The following is a 9,198-nucleotide window of genomic DNA, read 5'->3' as shown; positions in this document are numbered from 1 at the left end:
GATGGTCATAGGTTTGGGGAACAAAATACATGGACTAACACCTCATAGAATCATCCCATCACATATCTCATGAATATCATGTTTTGTTGTTGTAATATCATGTAAAATTGTTATGTTGTAATATGTGAAAATAATAGGAAAAATGTAATTATACCTTGATTAAAGCGATATAAAATGAAAATGTCTGTATAGAAAATAAGACAGAGATGAGGAATACTAAATTGCTAATCTTGGTTACATTTAGAGTGGAGGGATTATGAGTGAGATTTTATTTCTGTTTTCAAAATGCTTGTGATTACTTTCATAAGTAGGAAAAAAAGTGAATTTACCAAAAGTAAAAGTGAAATGTCTCTTCATTGCTTGCATGTACATTTCCTTGAGCAGACCTTGAATAATGAAGAAATAACCTACATTTATAGATAATGATCCCAGTCTTCTGTGGTAAGCCATTCTAGTGCTCTAATAACCTTCTTGGTCAGGAAGTTTTCCTTTTATCAGTCATTAAATATCTTCTGCTATATTATTATAATGTTTCTTATGTCTCTGGCTAAAGTTTTAGCTTGTTATTTAGCCAATGTTTACATTGTGGTTAACCACAAAGGAAAAGTATATTCATATATTATAAATAACAATAATATGTTAGCTAAACTATTAGCTGTTTATTGAAAGCATTACAAATTATATAAACCTCTATCATAAAGTATCATAATATATTGGAATAAATATAAACAGGGATAAAATAATTTGTCTTTATCTACCAGACTTCTTAGTATATGGGAGACTTCCAATAAATGATTATTAAATAAATTAAATTTTATGATTTTAAAAATTATGATCATTTCTTACGTATATAATGATTTGAAACATCTTGATTTTTGAAAGTCTTTGGATTAAAATCCGGATCAAGGCTTTTAGATATTTATTTGAAAAATTGTCATCATCTACAATATGAGAGCTTTGCCTGGAGGGTCTAACTAACCCTTTCACCCTCTATAAAGACATGTAATTCTTTTTTTTTTGGCCTTAGTTCCCCAACCAAGGATTCCCCGGCAGTGAAAGCGCTAAGTCCTAACCACTGGACTGCCAGGGAATTCCCTCAAGGTATGTAATTCTATGACTTTATGATTCATTAGCCCACAAATGCCAAAAAATTCAAACCTAGTTATTTTTTATATTTAAATATTGTTTTATTTATTTTAAGAAACATTAAAAAAAATTAGAACTGGCATATTTAGGCCAGACCTGTATTGTCAATAGAAACAAAGTTGAGTGCTTCTCTAGTCTAGTGGATTCAGATAGCAGAGCTGTGTGACTAAACAATCCTCCCTCAAGATGACAGAAGGTAGGCTATTTTTACATGTAGTGAGGATAGTTTTTTTTAAAAGGCTCTATGATTTATACAGTCTTTTTCACACTCCATGTTGACTATGCACATGGCCTAAAATAAAACAGTATTAAGAGTACAGTAGAAACACTACAGAGACAGCTCATTGACAATCAACAGCTTTGGAAGTTTTGATTATAAAATCACAGAAATTGCCTGGAGAAAGGGGGAAAGGTTAAACCCCCTAACTAAGGTGTTCTTCAGCCACTGGTGCAGAATTTTGTATAGTTTCAGCAATGGCCCAAAGGAGTAGCAATTCAGACGGGATAATCAATCCCTAGTCTGGAGGTCCCTGAAACATTTCTGAGGACATTGTAGGCAGTTTTAGGATTAACCAAGGAATTTCACTCAGTACAATCTGACTAGGGATCCCTTAATATCATGAACTCAGGCTGTGAAAACTCCAAGGGCAGTGTTTCCCAAAGTGTAATACCTGGGGTATTTAAGGCAGTGACATTTTCCCTGCCCACCCCTCTGTGAACGTACTACCACAGTATGCTCTGGACCCATGCTGTTCAATATGGGGCCATCAGGCCCAAACAGCCATTGAATACTTGGAAGTGGCTAATCCAAATTAAAATGTGATGTGAAATACACACCCAATTTTGAAAGCATAGTAGGAAAAAAAAGAATGTAAAATGTCTGACTAATAGTTTTTTGCATGGATCACACATCGAAAAGATGTTTTGGATAAACTGGGTTAAGTAAAATGTATTCTTATTAATTTTGCTTGTCTCTTTTTACTTTTTTCAATGTGGTTATTAGAACATTTTTGATAACACATATGGTCTGCATTTGTGGCACACATTATATTTTAGCTGGACGGTGCTGCTCTGGACAGACACCACTGGGAAGACCTCCGTTCCATCCCAGCAGTCCACTCCCACAGCATGCTGGGAGCTACACCTGGGGCCACCAGAGAAAGCTCTGCCTGGCAAGGAGGAGGATTTATCTGATGACCACCAGCAGGGGGCTGTGCGGGAAGCTCTGTGCTGGGTGCTGGGGCGGAGCCAGGGGCTGAAGGCAGATGAGGTACAGGGAGGAAATAGATCTTTGCACTTTCGGTTTCCTGAAGTTTCCTTATTAAGTAGATTTATGTAAGCGAGGGGCAAAAAAAACGAGGGTGTTAACAAATATATTAGTACAGGTAAGTCTTTAGATATGTAAATATGGCAATTGAAGTTTGTTTTATACATCAAGGTGACTGTTTACTTAAGATTCTTTGACTAAAACCATTGATATATGTATATTAGAGTATGATTTTCTGTGTTTTATTGTGAATCATTAATTTTTCTGTTTCATACTAAGTACAGGGTTCATTTTCTCCATTCCATCAGGAGATAGCTTTTCATTCAAGGAAGGCGAGAAGCTAACTTCTCTGCCCCACACAGTTTCTTCTCTATCTACACCCGCAGCAGTCACCCTCTCTGTCTATGTTACTACTGACACTTAATCAAAGTGCCTACAGTAGGGACCCGTGGGAGGTGTTGGTAATATGCTAAGCTGTCCTTTTGAATGTTTCTATCAACCCCTGAAGACTAGAGTTGCATTAGTATGGAAGGACAGTCAAGAAATTTCTGTTTAAATAGGATACAGGAGTGCTACTAAAGACATTTTTTTTTTCTGTTAAAGTTAACAATGCAGGAAATTATAAAGAGCAGAAAAACAGTCTGAGAATGAAGGCAATTTCGCAAACAGAAATGAGTTCATTAACTATCTTCTTCTACAGAGAAATTTATTTATTTATTCACCTACTTGGTAATTTGATGAGAGTCTCCCAGCTAGGTGCAAGGCGAAGGTATATACAGTGGGTGCTAGTTTCATGAAATCTTCCAGGCAGTTAAGAAGAAATTCCACAGAGGACAATCTCTAGTACAGATCTGAAAACTTCAAAATGGAGAAACTCCAAATTAGCAAAGAGGGGAAGAAATTCTTTTTTAAAAAGAGAAAGATGTTAATTTTTACCTCTTGAAAAAGACCAAGAGCGCTGTCGTCAGTTCTAGTAGACTCCTTAACTGCAATGCGTCTCGTAGGCCAAATTTTCTACTGGGTTTTGATCCCACCATTGTTTAGAAGCAAAGAATTAAGTTGAACTAAAGAAGCCTAGTTTGTTTTTGGTCTTCATATTGTGTTATCAGTGTTATGAAATAACATGCAATATTAGAAAAACAAGCACAGGAAAAGGGAGTTCTTTGTAACGTCTTTATTTCTTTTGTATTTAAATTATTCCTGGGGGAAAAGAGAACAGAAGGGGCAAAAATGTTTCTTCCATTTTATAAATACATGTAGTACATAATCTCCTTAATTTGGAATTGATTTGGCTGAGCACCTCTGGGTGGGTACCGATGGAAGATGATGTGGAACACGCCTTGATCTGTTTCTAACACTACCAGTTGCAGCTATTAATGAGTTCTTAACACCAGGGTGTAAAACATATAGTCCTTATTTTTCTAAACCAAACGTCATCAGCGTTGACCCCTCATCTATTCATCTGTCAGGAAATCAAATCTCAGTTATTATTCAATCCCCTTTTCTCCCCTCCCCCCCCGGAATCATACAAGAATCACAGGCTTATACTGTCCGAGGAACTGTGGGAAGAGGCCCAAACTTAGTCCTAGGATGGTTGTTGACTTCACTTCCATTGTTTCTTCTGTAGGTGCTGATCATTGATACTCTGGTGGGCTCAAGACTGCGGTGAATGAAGTAGGCCTTTGCTTAGTGCATTCCTGAATTTACCTGGAGGTAAAGAGTGCAGTACATGAATGGGGCTCTGATAGCTGCCATTCCTAGAACCAGATCCCACTTTGAGACTGGGGGCAGGTCCTGTCCTAGCTTGGGTTCCCCCAAAAGCAGAGCTGTGATAAGCACTTCTACATAGGCAGTATAGAGTGACCGCAGAAAACAAGAGTAATATAGTGGGGAGATTGAAGCAGAGAAGGAGGAAAAGCCAATATGAGGTGTGTTTTGGAGGTCAATGCTTTGGGCAACAGGACTTTGATTTGGCTAAAACCTTCTGAGCAGCATGCTAAGTGCCTTCCAGAATTATCTGCTCAAAGGACTGGAGGTGGAAAAATTCATATGTACATCAGATATTGTCCCCACTTGTTGAGGGTTGCTGTATTAGTTTGCCTCAACTGCCATAAAAAAATCCAAGACAGGGTGGCTTAAATAACAGAAATTTATTTTCTCAGAGTTTTGGAGGCTAGAAGTCTAAGATCAAGGTGTGGACAGGTCTGGTTTCTCCTGAGGTCCGTCTCCTTGGCTTGCACAAGGCCACCTTCTTGCTGCGTTCTTACCTGGCCTTTTCTCTGTGCACAGGCACACCTGGTGTGTCCTCCTCTTCTTATATGGACACCAGTCCTATTAGATTAGGGCCCACCCTTATGACCTCATTTAACTTTAATTACCTCCTAAAGGCCCTAACTCCAAATACAATCACATTGGGGATTAGGGCTTAAAACTATGAATTTGGCAAGGGTCGGGATGGGTGGGGGGTTGGTACAACTATCAGTCCACAATAGTTGCCCTTGGAGGAGTTAACTGGACCACCAGAGTAGAGAACAAATTCATTAGTGCAAACTTACTGGAAATTCAAACTTGGATGAATTCAGAGGTGAGGAAGAAACAATACCAAGTTGGGATTTCAGATGCTTCTGCTCTCACCTTTTCCCTTCTCAAGTCAAAAACTAGACCTTATCTCTCCATCTAAAACCAACCAGGTTAATCCTTTTCAATGGACTGGAAACACAGCCAATCTTTACTTTCCTCCTGGGTGAGGCTATATATATATATATATATATATATATATATATATATATATATATATATTTAAGAAGTTCTTTTTTAAAAAAATAAATTTATTTACTTTATTTATTTTTGGCTGCGTTGGCTCTTCGTTGCTGCGCGCGGGCTTTCTCTAGTTGTGGAGAGCGGGGACTACTCTTCGTTGAGGTGCACAGGCTTCTCCTTGCAGTGGCTTCTCTGTTGAGGAGCACAGGCTCTAGGTGTGCGGGCTTTAGTAGCTGTGGCATGTGGGCTCAGTCTATGTGGCTTGAGGGCTCTAGAGCGCAGGCTCAGTAGTTGTGGCGCAGGGGCTTAGTTGCTCCGTGGCATGTGGGATCTTCCCGGACCATGTGGGATCTTCCCGGACCAGGGCTCGAACCCGTGTCCCCTGTACTGGCAGGCGGATTCTTAACCACTGCGCCACTGGGGAAGTCCCAAGGCTATATTTTTAAGGACAACATGCTGGAGACTTCCCTGGTGGTCCAGTGGTAAAGACTCTGTGCTTCCACTGCAGGGGGCATGGGCTCAATCCCTGGCTGGGGAAGTTCTGCATGCTGCATGGTGTGGCCAAAAAGGAAAAAAAAGAGAACATGCTGGTGATTTCTTTTATATCTTGAATATGTCCTTTTAATATAAAATTATTTAATTGGAAAGTAAAAAATGATTATTCTCCAAATCCTTCCATTTGTCTTAATTCTTTCAAAAGTAAAAAGAAGGTGGTGCCAATAAATGTTAATTTTTTGATTAAAAAAAGATAAAGACAGGGGCTTCCCTGGTGGCGCAGTGGTTGAGAGTCCGCCTGCCGATTCAGGGGATGTGGGTTCGTGCCCCGGTCCGGGAAGATCCCACATGCCGCGGAGTGGCTGGGCCCGTGAGCCATGGCCGCTGAGCCTGCGTGTTCGGAGCCTGTGCTCCGCAACAGGAGAGGCCACAACAGTGAGAGGCCCGCATACTGAAAAAAAAAAAGATAAAGACAACATGCTGGGTCTTTCTTTCCTGGGATGGGTGTCTTAGGCTAGGGTGGGTGCTCATCAGACCTAAGACAAAGATTTTATTGCAAATGGTTTACTTGGAATCAAAGAAAGGAAAGAAATGAATGAAGGGTGTATCAGTGAACAGGTTATCTCTGAAGGCAACTGGCCCTCAATCCACTAGAATATGCCTCAGAGTTGTCCTACCCAAGGGCAGGGAAACTGGGGTATTTATCCTCTAGTCCTCATCTGTCAATGGCTGGTGGCAGTTCCCTGGGGATGTTAACTCTTCTGGCATTTCTCGCCTGTTCCCTATAAGAGAAAGTTTTCAGGCAGAAGCTGCCTGAGGATGACCTTGTGTATCTGAGGAACAGGTAGGATATATGAGGGACACTGACAGCTACTATGGTGGGGTAAGGCAGGGAAAGAAGAGTAACAGTAGGTAGTTTGGAAAAGGGAAGAACTAAGTAATTAACAGTATGAGTAGAACTGGCCTAAAGGAATACTTCATATGCTGTAATATTAGCAGTACTTATTGGCATTTGCTTTATTATAGTTACCTTAAAATATCTTACAATTCAGACTTCATATTAATTTTAATGGTTCTACTTTGTTACGTTTAGATCAATGTAGTCTTTTTCATGTTTTGAAATTTATTTTTTTTTATACAGCAGGTTCTTATTAGTTATCCATTTTATACATATTAGTGTATACATGTCAATCCCAATCTCCCAATTCATCACAACCCCACCCCCACCCCCACCCCCCCGCCACTTTCCCCCTTGGTGCCCATATGTTTGTTCTCTACATCTGTGTCTCTATTTCTGTCCTGAAAACTGGTTCATCTCTACCATTTTTCTAGGTTCCACGTAATGTGTTAATATACGATATTTGTTTTTCTCTTTCTGATTTACTTCACTCTGTATGACAGTCTCTAGATCCATCTACGTCTGTACAAATGACTCAATTTCATTCCATTTTATGGCTAATATTCCATTGTATATACATACCACATCCTCCTTATCCATTCATCTGTCGATGGGCATTTAAGTTGCTTCCATGACCTGCCTATTGCAAATAGTGCTGCAATGAACATTGGGGTGCATGTGTCTTTTTGAATTATGGTTTTCTCTGGGTATATGCCCAGTAGTGGGATTGCTGCGTCATGTGGTAATTCAATTTTTTTTAAGGAACCTCCATATTGTTCTCCATAGTGGCTTTATCAATTTACATTCCCACCAACAATGCAAGAGGGTTCCCTTTTCTCCACACCCTCTCCAGCATTTGTTGTTTGTAGATTTCCTGATGATGCCCATTCTAAACTGGTGTGAGGTGGCACCTCATTGTAGTTTTGATTTGCATTTCTCTAATAATTAGTGATGCTGAACAGCTTTTCATGTGCTTCTTGGCCTTCTGTATGTCTTCTTTGGAGAAATGTCTATTTAGGTCTTCTGCCCATTTTTTTTTTTTTTTTTTTGCGGTACGCAGGCCTCTCACTGTTGTGGCCTCTCCTGTTGCGGCACACAGGTCAGGACGCGCAGGCTCAGTGGCCATGGCTCACGGGCCCAGCCGCTCCGCGGCACGTGGGATCTTCCCGGACCAGGGCACGAACCCATGTCCCCTGCATCGGCAGGCGGACTCTCAACCACTGTGCCACCAGCAAAGCTCCTTGTTGAGGATTTTTGCATCTATATTCATCAGTGATATTGGTCTGTAATTTTCTTTTTTTGTAGTATCTTTGTCTGGTTTTGGTATCAGGGTGATGGTGGCCTTATAGAATGAGTTTGGGAGTGTTCCTTCCCCTGCAGTTTTTTGGAACAGTTTGAGAAGTATGGGTGTTAGCTCTTTTCTAAATGTTTGATAGAATTTACCTGTGAAGCCATCTGGTCCTGGAATTTTGTTTGTTGGAAGATTTTTAATCACAGTTTCAATTTCATTACTTGTGATTTGTCTGTTCATATTTCTATTTCTTCCTGGTTCAGTCTTGGAAGGTTATACCTTTCTAAGAATTTGTCCATTTCTTCCAGGTTGTCCACTTTACAGGTATAGAGTTGCTTGTAGTAGTCTCTTAGGACGTTTTGTATTTCTGAGTCGTCCATTGTAACTTCTCCTTTTTCATTTCTAATTTTATTGATTTGAGTCCTCTCCCTCTTTTTCTTGATGAGTCTTCTTAAATGTTTATCAATTTTGTTTATCTTCTCAAAGAACCAGGTTTTAGTTTTATTGATCTTTGCTCCTATTTCATTTATTTCTGCTGTGATCTTTATGATTTCTTTTCTTCTACTAACGTTGGGTGTTGTTTGTTCTTCTTTCTCTACTTCCTTTAGGTGTAAGGTTAATTATTTGAGATGTTTCTTGTTTCTTGAGGTAGGCTTGTATTGCTATAAACTTCCCTCTTAGAACTGCTTTTGCTGCATCGCATACATTTTGGATCGTTGTGTTTTCGTTGGCATTTGTCTCTAAGTATTTTTTGATTTCCTCTTTGATTTCTTCAGTGATCTCTTGGTTATTTAGTAATGTATTGTTTAGCCTCCATGTGTTTGTGTTTCTTATGTTTTTTTCCCCCGTAGTTGATTTCTAATCTCATAGCATTGTGGTTGGAAAAGATGCTTGATATGATTTCAATTTACTGAGGCTTGATTGTGACCTGAGATGTATCCTGGAGAATGTTCCGTGCGCACTTGAGAAGAAAGTGTAATCTGCTGTTTTTGGATGGAATGTCTTATAAATATCAATTAAATCTATCTGTTCTATTGTGTCATTTAAAGCTTGTGTTTCCTTATTAATTTTGTTTGGATGATCTGTCCATTGGTGTGAGGTGTTAAAGCCCCTCCCCCCCATATTATAGTGTTACTGTTGATTTCCTCTTTTATAGCTGTTAGCAGTTGCCTGATGTGTTGAGGTGCTCCAATGCTGGGTGCATATATATTTATAATTGTTGTATCTTCTTCTTGGATTGATCCCTTGATCATTATGTAGTGTCCTTCCTTGTCTCTTGTAACATTCTTTATTTTAAAGTCTATTTTATCTGATATGAGGATTGCTACTCCAGCTTTCTTT

This window comes from Pseudorca crassidens, chromosome 4 (genome assembly GCF_039906515.1).
Source record: "Pseudorca crassidens isolate mPseCra1 chromosome 4, mPseCra1.hap1, whole genome shotgun sequence".
In the NCBI taxonomy this organism is placed as follows: Eukaryota; Metazoa; Chordata; class Mammalia; order Artiodactyla; family Delphinidae; genus Pseudorca; species Pseudorca crassidens.
Note: the sequence above shows the minus strand (reverse complement) of the source record.